This window comes from Glossina fuscipes, unplaced genomic scaffold (genome assembly GCF_014805625.2).
Source record: "Glossina fuscipes isolate IAEA_lab_2018 unplaced genomic scaffold, Yale_Gfus_2 3, whole genome shotgun sequence".
NCBI classification, from domain to species: domain Eukaryota; kingdom Metazoa; phylum Arthropoda; class Insecta; order Diptera; family Glossinidae; genus Glossina; species Glossina fuscipes.
This window is the reverse complement of record NW_023998417.1, coordinates 11,333,816-11,347,323: the sequence shown is the minus strand read 5'-3', so window position 1 is coordinate 11,347,323 and position 13,508 is coordinate 11,333,816. Positions and strand designations below refer to the sequence as shown.

Below are 13,508 nucleotides of genomic sequence, written 5' to 3'. Positions count from 1 at the left end.
AACAGCAAAAGCAACAGCAACAGCAACAACAATAATAATAACGACAACAATAACAAGAACTATATAGAACTACTTTAGCATCAATAATAGTAGCAAAACAATAGTAAGAGTATAAGAAGAGAATGCAGAAGAACGATAGTATCGCAAAAATAACAGCAGCAACAGCAACAACAACAACAACAATAGCAATAATAATAACAATAATGATGAATGCAATAATGATGATGATGATGATGATGTTGACGACGATGATAAATAAATAAGTTTTTAATCAAAATGTAGTTGAGAGATATCTGGCATTTTTGTGTAACACTATGTGTGCTGGTGTGCGTTATATAGAATAACAAACGTAAAAAGCAAGAAAAAAACAAGGGTTGAGATGAGTAGTATGCCTGAATAGAGAGGTAAGAGTGTAAGTGTGTTTAAACTTTTTTTCTTTGTTTATTTTTTTATAACACACTAAACTCGTTGGCTGTTGTTGTTATTGTTGTTGCTCAAAATAAAAAGCTTTTACAATTGTTTCTGTCAATCTCATGATCACAATGGTGATTATAATGATGATATGGCTACAGATTTAATGTATGCAAGCATGCATGCCTGCGTGCGTGTATATGTAGGTACCTATACATATACATATGTATAAATTTGTGCAAGCGTATGCATGCGTGTTTAAATTCAATATGTGAATATTTTGGAATAATACGTTATTTTGTTTTATTATTTATTTTAATTTGATGCTTCTTTCTCTGTTCTATATGTGTTTAAGAGTATGTGTATTCAATGTACTGTATGCATAACCTATCATCATCACATAACCAACCAACCAAGCAAGCATTCAATCGCTCAACCAATGAAATTGTTAAATATGTATACAACTTGTAATCGGCTGCTGCTGCTTATGCTGGCTCTGGGAGGGAGGGTTATATAGTTAAACTTCTCATGAGCTCACTTCGCACACAAAACCCACAATTGTTCTCTTAGCTCAAACTGGGCAAATTATTGTGTAATAGTTTGTTTTTTTTTCATATTATAACAATGGCGAGAGTAACGTAAAGTTTCCCTGGCTTTTTGGCATGCGTCCTTAGGATGCTACTTTAAAATACAATGCGACAGTGCGAACCTTTACTTATGCGCTTTAATTCTAGTGGTTTTTTTTACATATACGTATTTATCCCTATATACATAAGTATATTATATATGTTACTTACAATTATATTCAAATATATATATATGTATATATGTATAAGAGAATAAGTATACTCTTGTACGCGCGCCATGGGGTGCTTGGCTCACGTACAAATGCAATTAAATGCGGATTTAAAATGTTTTCATTTTCAGTTTTGATTACAATTTTTTTTTCTTTTCTCTCCCTCTCCCTCTCGATCACTCCATCTCGTTCTCTCGCTCGTTTGCTTTCTTTACTCTACTCTATCGCTCTCTGAATCGTTTTCGCCTTGTACTGTTAAAGTTTCGAAAGAAGCAACCGACTTAAAAGCAAATCCTTTTGTTCCCGTTTTTTAGTTGTCTGTATATGCGTAAGAATGTATGTGCCTGCGTGCATGTATGTGTGTGTGTGTGTGTGTGTGTGTAACATTTGTTAAATGATTTATTAAGAATTTTCAATACAATTGAATCGTTTTTATACCTAAGTGGGCCGAAATCGTTAATACATTTATGTTTGCAGTTCACTCGCTTATTATGTATTGTATGTATATTGCTGCGCAATTTTAACGTATTTTTCAACAGTATTATTTACACAGAATTGTTTGTTAAATTTCCTGGAATAAGTATACTTATATATATATATAATATAGTATAGTATAGTAGTACATATATAAATACATCTGTATATCTGTAAATGTATTCCTACCATATATAAAACGATCCTTGTTTAATGACCATTTTAATATCTCCTTTTTTTTATAATCTGTTCCTGTTGCTGCAAGAGTAGATGAATAAATGATTTAAAGTATGAATCACTTTATGTACATATATGTATATATGATTACCCATTCATACGTGAAAGGCTTCTGTTTCTCAATTCATATATAGTTTCAAGGAAAAAAAAAAAGTGAATAAATAAAATAAAATAATTCTCTTCACATTTAAAACCCAACACGCGAGTGGTTATAGTGTAGTAAAAAAAAAAAACAACAAAAAAACAACAACAGCAACAAGAAAACAGAAGAAAGAATTCTTTAGTTATTTAAGATTTCACTTGAAAATCGAGGACTCTTTAAAACTAAGAGCTTACTTACTTACGTATGTTGTAAAAAAACAACAACAATAAGAAAGCATAACAAAAGTAAATTTAAAATTTATTTCAAAATTTCCTTAACACATATTTCCTTTTCCACTGGTCCTATGCGTAATGTGAAAATATACATTTTTTAATGCGCCGGCGCGCGCACCACGCTTTTGCTCTTATACGCTATATAATTGCAAGTTTCCTTTTGCGGTTTACTTTTTTTTTTTGTATTTTTTCTCTTTTATTCTATTGTCGATTTAGTGCAATTTACAACGCACCCAAGATCTCATTAATCAAAATTATTAATGAACGCGTTAGGCCTTTGTTAGGCTCAATTGAATTCATTTGTATACGAATTTTACAGGCGTACGCATAGGCATATAATATATATATATATATATGTATGCATTTATAAATATATGTGTAATTAAATTAAATTTTCCACAAATGTTCTTATTATTATCATCAAGTATTGTTATTGAGACGACGAACGAAGGACAATAACTTCCTTTTTAATTTTGTTATTTAATGAAAACGCAAATATTTCTTGTAATTGATATTTTTCTTTTTCGCCTTTTGTTCAAAACTGAAGATTAGGGAAATCGTTCGGTCGCTCGTTTACTCGTTCTCGCTCGCTCTGTCGATTATTGTCGCTGTATCCGCCTTCAATTCTTTAGCAGTAGTTTGGTGAATTTTTACAAAAATATCATATGTTTTTTTTTGTTGTTGTTTGTTATATTGTACTTTTAAGGATTAATCAAATTAATGCACAATTAAAAATTTATCCATTTATTGTTTAATAGTACAATAATAGTCTTCTAGCTTGAGATTTCTAAATTCAATACAAATAATAATAATATCGGGACACCATTTAGAGTAGATTCTGTGAATAAGTAAAGAAATAAGAGAATAAACTTAGAATAGAAATTCTATTTAGTGGAATTTGATTGAACATTAGTCGCTCTTTTCCCTAATGAAAAGGAAAATTTTATCTGGTTTTCGACGCATTTTTTACCATTACTTACCACACATTATTAGTTTAGTACAATATTTGATTGTAACGCGGATGTTAATCAAATATCGTCTTTTAGATAACACATTTTCACAGTAATTTTTCTAGCATTGTGCAAAAAATGAACACAAAACTCGCTTAAGTAAAAGAAAATTGAATCGGATTGAATCTCTTCATATTATCTTAGATACAATGTTTGATTATAGCTAAGACTGGTATGTATGGGTTACTCGGTACATCGACGATATCTTGCATCGCATATATCGCCTGTTTTTATAAGGTTTGGTGAAAAGGGTTTATATCTACATCGAACGTAATAAACGGACAGAGAGGAAAACGGACAAACGCCCATCCAAAAATGTTAGACATAGTGAGAACACTCCTTGGAGCACAGGTATGTGTGTATCGATGCACGGGTGTGTGGAAAGTTATTCTAGTATCGCTAAGCTCGCACAAACCCGAACATTCAACGAACCAACAAATTCAAATTTTATTCATTAAGAGAGGATTGTAAACTTAGGATGAAATAACAGACGATTTGACAAAAGCCAGTCCATGACTGCCAAAAGCTATAACATGAGAGATAATTCTTTTTTCGTTACAAGCAAGTCATAAATACATCAATTATTAAATGTGGGCGTGGCAAATTTTAAGTGGCTTTAAGGCCTTTTTTGGTCGGAAATTGAAATCCTCGCCGAACCCTGAAACACAATTTAATTTTAAATCTCACCCGTATTTCCCTGGATACATGTAGATAGATTTAGCGTTTTTTTTTTTTTTTCTATATAAGATTTTAATGTGAACTACTTGCGAAGCGTGTCACAAAGCCCCTTAAATTAAAGATGCTTAGAGAGAATGGCTCCGGTGTTGCCTTTTTTTGGTATCTTTCAAAAATACTTTTTTTTCTTAATATTTAAATATATGTTGGATCAACATTATTCTTCCGCTACCTTTTTTTCCATCCGCTTGCAGTCGTCTTCCCCTTAATGACAGATGATCTCGTGCGGGCAACAACAAGACGCTTATAAACTGTTGGCTAATTAGTCTATGGACATAGCTTATATTCCATTTCCTGCAGCCAGCTATATCCAGCATACACTCTCTGCTACGTCTTAACTGAGCGTCGTACCCTGTGTCACTTGATTTCACTTTTGCCGACCCATCTTTTCAAAATACTCTTACATGCTTGCGATACTACTTGCGACTTTACTCGTTTGCGACTACATTTTATCGTTTTATACTTTAGGAATTTCATTTTTATATCGATAAAGGGCGAAGGGGAGAAGTACATTTTTTATTGCCTATTTAATGCCTAAGTAAACGTATCAAAAATTCGTGGAATATCTTAAAATTATCGCAGATAAATCGCAAGCTATATGACAATCATATAATAACATGCTGTACATGTTTCATAATTTTATGGTTAACACACTAAGCAGTCATACAAAAACTAAGCCAAGGCGCCGTGTTGCCGAAGTGATATACCAAATCATTTCTTTGAATATTTATTTTTACGAAATTACGAATTTAAATAATTTTTATGCATTATTTTGCTCGACTGAATTACTGATAATATCTTTTCAACTCTGTTTTCAACTCGTTTCAGATGAATTTTTGCAATCATTTTATAACGTTTAAGGGGCAAAACATCCTCCCTCACACCTATTCGGTAAGTACAGAAGCTTGATATTTACTTTCGGCGATGAAAATAGAAAAAATTTGTCAGTCTTTGTGTCCATTTCTGTGCTAGGAAATAATAGCAATAGCGGTTTGTATAATATAAAGGGCGGGTCAATAAGGATAACTAAAGGATTATGCACATCGGGGAAGAATCTTAATTAATTTCAGGTAAACAAACTTTCGGTAGGATGTAGGTAATGTGTTAAGGGCCTTTCACAATTTGCATTCAGAAAAAATTGCAAGAGAAGAGAAACATTTGATTAGAGAAGCGGAAGGAATGCGATAGGAAAAGTTCAACGAAAGCGATGAATAAATCGTAGCGTTATGAGTAAAATAAAGTAAGACGTTCGTCTTTAGCCTTCGAAATGGTGCTGACAACTTTCATACCCTCGTCTCAGATAAGAAAGAATTTTAATAGAATAAAGTGTGGTTCCTTAAAGACAATGAACAGGAGGAGTTCTAGGAGTAAGGTTTTCACGAATAAGTTGAACGAAATACAACAAAGTATAAGGCACGATATGCTCGATGCACTTTGCATTTGACAATGAAGAAATATTGCCAACTTTTGCATCCTTTTGTGTGTGTGACGGGACGAAGGTAATGCATAGCATTGCCTTAATGGAAGTAGTTCAAGATTAAATAAACCGGAAGGATTGGTAGGTCATAAAGTTTTGTAGCCCCTCTCCCTTCATTTCTTCGTTTCGAGACTTACCGGGCTGCTGCTTTCCGAATATGTTGGTATGTATGTCGATCAATTTGTCTGCTTGAGCAATAATATTACATGGAAATTTAAGTTGGCCACCTCTGATATCTTGAAGGGCCGCACAAAGTCTTATTCTCACTAAATTTAATCTTATTTCCTTTTTTTTTTTTTGACACATAAATCTTTAAGAAGAATATCTTTTACAAGAATGTATTTTACTTTGCTTGCTTGCAGACGTAACATGTGTATACATAAATAATGCTTTTGTTTCTTATTATTATTATTTTCACTTGAGAATTTTTGAAAATGACTTTTTGCTCATTTTTTGCGTTTTTATTGTTTGTTTTTCTGTTTCGAGTTCCTTGAAAAACTCTTTTCAAATAAACTTCCTTCTATAAAGACCGCCCGCCCGCCCGGTCGCCCGCCCCCCCCTTTATATATAATATTTTGTTGCTAGTGCTTAGTGTTAACAATAAATATATAAAATCACTTGTATTTGTATTTGTTTGTTCATTTGCTACGTTATATTTGTTTGTTTGTTTGTGCGTTTTCTATGCGTTTATGTGTATGTTTAAGTATATCAAAGTGTATAAAAACACTTAAATTCTCAAAAAGCCCCTTTTGCTCCCAGTAGTAGTTTATTTGTTCTTTGTTTTTGTTTTTTTTTTTTTATTCAAACAACTCTTTTGAAAGATTATATATATGTATGTAATACATATACAAAAATGTATAAAATATATATATACACATATTTTCATACAATATACATACAATCTTTCAATGTATGTATGTATTTTATATTATATATAATTATATACATCTACTTGTATGTTTTAATAACTGCTTGAGGAAAAAGTACTGAGAAATTTTTTATTATTGTTTTTGCTAAATTTTTCTTTTAATCAAACGAATTTTTATTCAAATACGTAGTGATGACTGACTATTTGACGATCTCTTCTTTCCGTTGTAAAACTCTTTTGTGATTGACGTTTAGTTCCTTAGTAGGGTTACGATTACTTATGCTTGAGCTTTCTTCAATTTTCTTATAAGATTTCATCCACTTCAATCGACCTGGTCGACCAGGACGAAGTGTATTTTTGACCTCGAAATTCCCAGAACGAGAACGAGCACAGAATTTACATGCCGGTGCATTTCGACCTCTTCGACCTTCAAAACTATTTTCCCTGTGCTTCCAGAATGTTTTCGTCTTTCTCTTTACCAAAATTTTCACTGTGTTTTTCCTGAAATTTCTCCAATTTTTCCGTTAATATAATATGTATACATATATGATAAGCTTTTTATGAGAGAAGCATACTCTGCAACTTCTGCATGGTTCTACAATTTCATTTATATGGTACCCATCTTCTTATACCCATTACCGAAGGAAGACGGGTTCATTCATTTTGTCGAAACATCCGCAAAATCCAGAAGGAAGCTTCGAAGATCCCACAAAGTATATATATTCTTGATCAGCCTCAAATTATAAATCGATTAAAGCATGTCGGTCTGTCCGTCTGTGCAATGAGCGTTTAAAAAATGTTACGGACCGTACAAATTAAGCTGTCAACTTCAATTTTGACAGAAAGCATTGGAAATTTTTCTAAGCAAATTTTCCAAAACGACCGAAGCACACGCTACGTAAACAACTTTGTTTTTCAAAAGCTATAAAGCAGGTAAAGTTACAAAAAATTGAATGAATCTTCTATGGGCTATGCGGTAGTGCTTGTACAGAAGAGGTAGAAGTTGATCAAGTCAACATAATGCGTTAAAATTTGATTTTTTTTCAATGCTACGAAGTTTCAAAAGCTTCAGAATGCACCTAAGCGTCTGTTCGTCTATCCAACTTTCTAGAAATATAAATCTGGAAGAGTCCTAAATTTTTCAAAGGGCACGCTTACACGTCTATGTGACTACAACTTTTATTTTGGAGAATTAACCGCGCCCACTGCCTATTATAGAATATGAAAATTTAGTTCTTTTACTTTTTTGTCTTTTTTACGATGACGGTGATGGGCATAAAAGATTCCGCCGATCGAATATAATTTTCTTAATTTATTATTTTAGCTTTTTGCTTACTGTCCATCCTTCAATGCCCGGCTTTTGACACCAATGACAGATATTTGTTAATATATTCTCCTCTTTTTTTTTTTTTTGATAGGAAGTAATTTATGTAATAACATTTTATTAGTTTATGTAGCCATTGATGTTACGTTCATTTGAGAAATTTGCGTGAAACGTTCTATGTGTTTGTATTGTTTAAAAAGTTGGATTAAAAAAAAAAAAAAAAAAATTTAAATAATTCTCCGCATTTTAGTTTGAAAATGACGATAAAAACTCTGCAGGATATTCATTTGTTTTGTAAATAAAATAAGAAAAACAATGCAATCATCTTTCTTTTTTTAAATAATTAAACCAACTTTATTTATTCATTTTTCTGTTTTTTTTTTTTTTTTTGTTGTTGATAATAAAGGCCACATGTCAACAGCGGTTTTTCGGAACAATAGTTGATTTTAGATTTAAAAATAATAGTAAAGAATTGAAGCGACTTGCTCACGTGGTCATTGGTGCGTGTTTATATAGACCGATCCGTAAGCGATTGTAAATCGGTTTACTGCCATTGATTGCAGTTGTTGTTCGCAAGAGAGAGAGAGAGAGAGTAATGTTTCATAAACAATTAAAATGTTGCTGAAATCCTTTTCACCACAACTTCTTTTATTGCATTGCTCCCGTGACGAGCCCTTTTGTTTTGATATTTTTATAGAAACTCTTCTGTTTTTTTTTTCTTTTTGTTTTTTTTTTTGAAGTTTTTGCGATTTTAAATAAATTTTTATTCTATTTGAAATGCATTTAAATTTCCATAGAATTTCTATTGCAATCAGTCGTTTAACATTTAACGATAACGCTGATGGTGGTGTATGTTGCTTATGCTTTGGCAGAGACATGTGTCGTTGTCAACCGCAGAGATTCACGTGACAGTTTGTTTTTGTTTTTCACTAAAATCAACCAATCAGTCCACCGATAAAGAAAGTTCTTTACATAGAAGGCACGTTTCACAGCAATCCTTATATTCCCAGTAAATACGCTGCCGGGTCATTCTATTTTATTGACAAATGAATGCACTTGAGATGTAACAAAAAATGCTTTTTTCGTAATCGATCAATTTTGACGAATTTCCTTCCTCTTTAGCCAATCTCTGATACAATCAAACAACGCTCTCTTGTTTTAAAAAAGAATTGTTTACAGTGCTTATCCGCCGACATAAGAGTGTTTCCTGATTAAAAAACGATCAAATAATTACTGGTGTGTTTCACTTCAAGTAAAGTAACCTTTGAAGTATGAACTTTTCAGGAGAAAATGTCTTCAATCATATTTCTGAAAAACTGAGACAAAAACACAAAAGCAGGAAGTGGCAACCTCATGCTTATGTCATCTTTGCAAAGAAAAACATACGTTGCCGTCAAATTCAATAAAATTACTTTGAAATACTTTAAAAGAAAAGAAAACATATGCGTCTTAAGGATGCATCTTCGCCATCCGTGTACAGCAGTCATGCCTTTCACTCACTGCTCTTGTAGCTCTCTCTCTTTTTTGTAGTATATTTACATGAGATCGGATAAATACTAACTCAGACTTTCTTCTATCCGTTATTAGTCAGAGTGAGTAGCATATTATGCTCGCAGGGAAACGCTTCAAGACCAGGATAGAGTCAAGTATGCGGCAATACTTTCTGGAAAATGAAATGAACGCAACTTTAAGGATAAATAATATCAATAAATAAAGTGTTGCGCTGTTCACTATTCAACTCGTAATGACGATATATTAGAAACAATACGTAGGGAGAGAACCGCAAGTAACGCTATTGTACGTGCAATGTTTACATTCGCATCCTTTTAAAACTCATAGGGCACGAAAGATCCTTTTTTTTTGCAAGGCTATCGAAGATGTCAAGAGATATCAAGATATGGCGGTAGTTTTCTTAGTTCATGTACAGAAAATTGCGGATCTTTTTGGGAAGGCTTTTGGAAAGGCTTACGGATCTTTTCGGGAAGGCTTGTGTTTTTCAACTAATACCAACCGTTTTCTACTATTTTTTTAGCGGATAGCCAATGAGTTAATTCATCTTCGCATTCTTAGTCCACTTAGCCGCCTTCAACAATTGGTACTTCTTTCGGTGCTACGCTTATCTTTTATTCAAATCATTGTAAAGTTCATCGCCAACTACACATCATGTTTGCGTTGTTGACAAACCGCATATTCCATCGAAGGTCTGCAAGGACACATAATAAGTTATCGATGAAGGCTAATGTCAACTAGAACAAGTGAATTGTCTGTTGTATAGGCCGGGGGTAGATTTTTTGCGCTTCTTATAGTGTTTCATATTTTCTTTTTACCACACGTCCTAATTGAGCAGGACTATTCCCCCAATGAACCAATGTTTCCCGCAAATAGAGCTTTTGCTCCAAACAATTATGTTGTATACACTTTAGTGAACTAACTTGTAGCGATGCATAGATCTTAATGATAGAACCTTCACACGAAGAACCAACCAAATGACAAATCTTTACAGAGAAAGAAATGATATCTCTTATGAAACCGCTACGCCAGAAACACCTATAGCTGATGATCAAAAAGCAGGAGTGGTCTTCTAATTTTTCATAGCAGCCAACTTGTACGACTTTGGCTTCAAAGCAGACAAAAGAAACGGGACGTAGAGGTTTGCGAATATATATGCAGCACACTTCAGAGTAGGGCAAGGGAAAGTGAATGCGTGCGCTTTAAGACTCCTACAGACGCTTGCATGAATTTATTGCATTTGTGCATGTCAATGCAATGGCAATCACCAAGAAATTTCATTCCCGGTAGTTATGACGTATACTCCTGAGACAAGCAATGATGAATAATCAAAAATTCTTGCCTACGTATCATTTGTAGTAAACAAAATACTATTTATGGTAAAACAACAAGAAAGCGGTTTTAACTTAAACGCTGGGATACTTATTCGTCAATATTTCTACATACTTAAATATATATATATATTTACTTGATACTTGTCGTTAACTAGTAGTTGTTGCCGGTTTACTTTCGGTAAATAAATGCATTTCGGTTCGTTTAAGTTAACTTTTAATGCCTAAATATTTACAAAACGGTAGCGTATTCTCTCCTTATTTACCACTGAAAGTCTTTATCGTCGTCGCCATCTCCCTCTCACTTTATATATGTATGGGGGTGGTATAGAAATTTTGGCTGAGAAGCAGCGCACTGGCTGACAGGCAGGAATTGATCTACATTGGGGAATACGAACTGATGACCATGCAGATTGGAAGGCATATAAGGACTAATCGGATTGTTTGAAACCTAGGCTCACCGGGATGTGATTTCCCAACGAGAAGGATAGACTTAAAGATTAATGTACATAAGCACTGAAGCGAACTGATGAACATATGGAGTGATGGATGGAGATACTGATGCGTACACCGATTAACGGACACATGGATCAATGGACACTTGCATTGATAAAGTGCTAGGTAAACGACTCAATGATGAACAGGATGTCTGTCTTAGGTATAACTTGGAATATGGACTGGTGAATACACGCGTTGGTGGACGTACGCCTTTTGAGATATACTTTATTTAAGTATAGAAGAAAAGTAATAAAGCGAGTGGTAAACCGGCTGGTGAGCTCAAGTATTTTCAAACTATCCTCGTAAATATGTTAAGGTTTCGAATATTGTTTCATTCGCGTAAACAATACAAAAATTTTTCTTAAGTATTGAGAAACCTTAATAATAATAAATAAAACACTTGACAATCAGTTTTGTGGAAACTTTTTTTGGGAAAAATGTTATTTTTAAACTTGAAAGAGCTGATTAATTAACGGGTTTTAAAGCAAGCAAGGGCTTTGTAAAAATTATTTCAAAATTCATTGACTTTGAGTAGCAGCTACCGCCTTTGAATTTAGCCTTTAGCCTCAATTTTAGAAATGAAAAAAAAAAAAAAAAAAAAGAAGAAGAAAAAAAAACGAACCTTTTATATGAAAATAGTTACATATGTACTCTTGAAATCATTTGCATAAACTAACAATTAAGTTTCAGGAAAGGATATATATATATATATATATATATATATACATATTGGCGTTCATTATAACATTATTAACTTACTTTAGTGGGGTAGTGTTTGTTTTGTCGTTAAACTAAGTAGTTGAGCGGGGCATTAACCAAACCACACACATAGTATGATAAGTAGATGCGTATAAAATGCCTTTCATGTTAAACATGCTTACGATGTTCACGATGATGATTGTTGCTTGAAAAAACGGCGGATTTTTTTTCTGTTTTTTTTTTTTTTTTTTTCGAGGTTGTTTTCTTTTTCTTTTACATTGATGAGATGAGTTGTGTGATGTGTTTATTTTGGATACTGTGTACTGTCAATGATGACATTGATGGCTGATTATATAGAGTCTTTACCGTTTTTATACATGTCTGTATATGTATATGCGCGTGATTTTAAATGTTATTTTAAGAAAAAAAAACAAAATATTATACATATATATAAAAAAAAAAAGAATTTCTTTCTTAAATATTAAATAGACAAATAAAGCAAACAATAACAACAAGAAACCAATACGAATAGAATACGCAATCAATTACTGAATACCGCCTTAAACATAATAAGACCACCCTCGAGTTAAAATAGTAAAGACGGATTTTTGTTCATATTTATATAAAAATAAACGATACACATAAACACATTAACCGAAGAACATTGAAAGTAAAATGAAATCACTTGAAGACGAATCTTAGATGCCCAGCACCTTGTACAAATGTAGAAAAATTGCTCAGTCCTTTTCTATTAAGTTAGGCTGAAGTTCAGGAAGTTTCAGAGAAGTACATCTGCTGCAGACATTAAACTTTTGCATTTTTTTAAATAATCTTGAGGTTTTAGTCCGAGAAGAAGTTCGCCGGACGGACGGACGGACGGACGGTCTAAGCTATATACACCATAAGTATTCCATTAATCATGAGTTCTTTGCGTTTCTGATGCAAGAGGAATGTGAAGGCGAGCATGTCTCTAGACATGCATAGGTGATAGAGATAAAAGTACCACAAATTAATCATTTACTTAAAATTATCTTTCGTATCGTTCGCATTAACCCCTTGTTGTTAGCCTAACGAGCGCAATGCCCGAAGGGGTGCAAGTGTGAATTGTGAAACTCACACACAAATTGTTTGCACATCTTACCTCAACTTTGGCGAACTCGGTTTTCACATTAATTGCCTTTTATTTTTGTCTTCTTTTGCTTCGGGGGAGTAAAGCAGAACTTGAAATTTTTTTTTTTTTTTAAACGAACAAGCATCTATGGGAAGATAAGGTATTAATTTTATTTCAATTGTTTATTGCGAACGATTATAATAAGGTAAATTGAATGGCTCTGCTTTTATTATCATCTTGGCCTAGAAGTACTCTTTACCTTAATTGTTCAAGGATTACGCACTTATTCCAAGTATTAGATGATAATGGGCTGCGATTAGTGCTTATGTGGCTTCTAGTGGTACGTGAAGAATGCTAAACTCCTTCAGCAAATATTCTTGCCTGGAAACCAAAGTGATATCTTAGCAGATAAAATGAAAGGAAGAAACATTTTTTTTTTTTTTTTTGTTCCCTTCAATTTGCTAATCAATGCTAATCAACCCTACCGTGGAGCCTTAGGGACAATGTATTGTATTGAGAGTTGCGCCAAAAAAACGAAACCATAACCAGAGGATGCTGCCAACAGCAGCCAACATCAGTTGATACTGTTAAGTTGGAGCATGGCCACCACATATTAAACGTCTTAATGTGATGTGATTTCAATCTAATCACTC

The 13,508-nt window shown here is 33.1% G+C and overlaps 1 long non-coding RNA gene across 1 annotated transcript in view; it reads left to right on the top strand.

The window, feature by feature from the left end:
* LOC119634940 overlaps positions 1 to 13,508 on the top strand; it is a 55,746-nt gene that overhangs the window by 15,121 nt on the left and 27,117 nt on the right. The window contains exon 2 of the long non-coding RNA XR_005247002.1: positions 4,867 to 4,929. This is a non-coding gene — a long non-coding RNA (uncharacterized LOC119634940). The remainder of the gene's footprint in view (positions 1 to 4,866; positions 4,930 to 13,508) is intronic.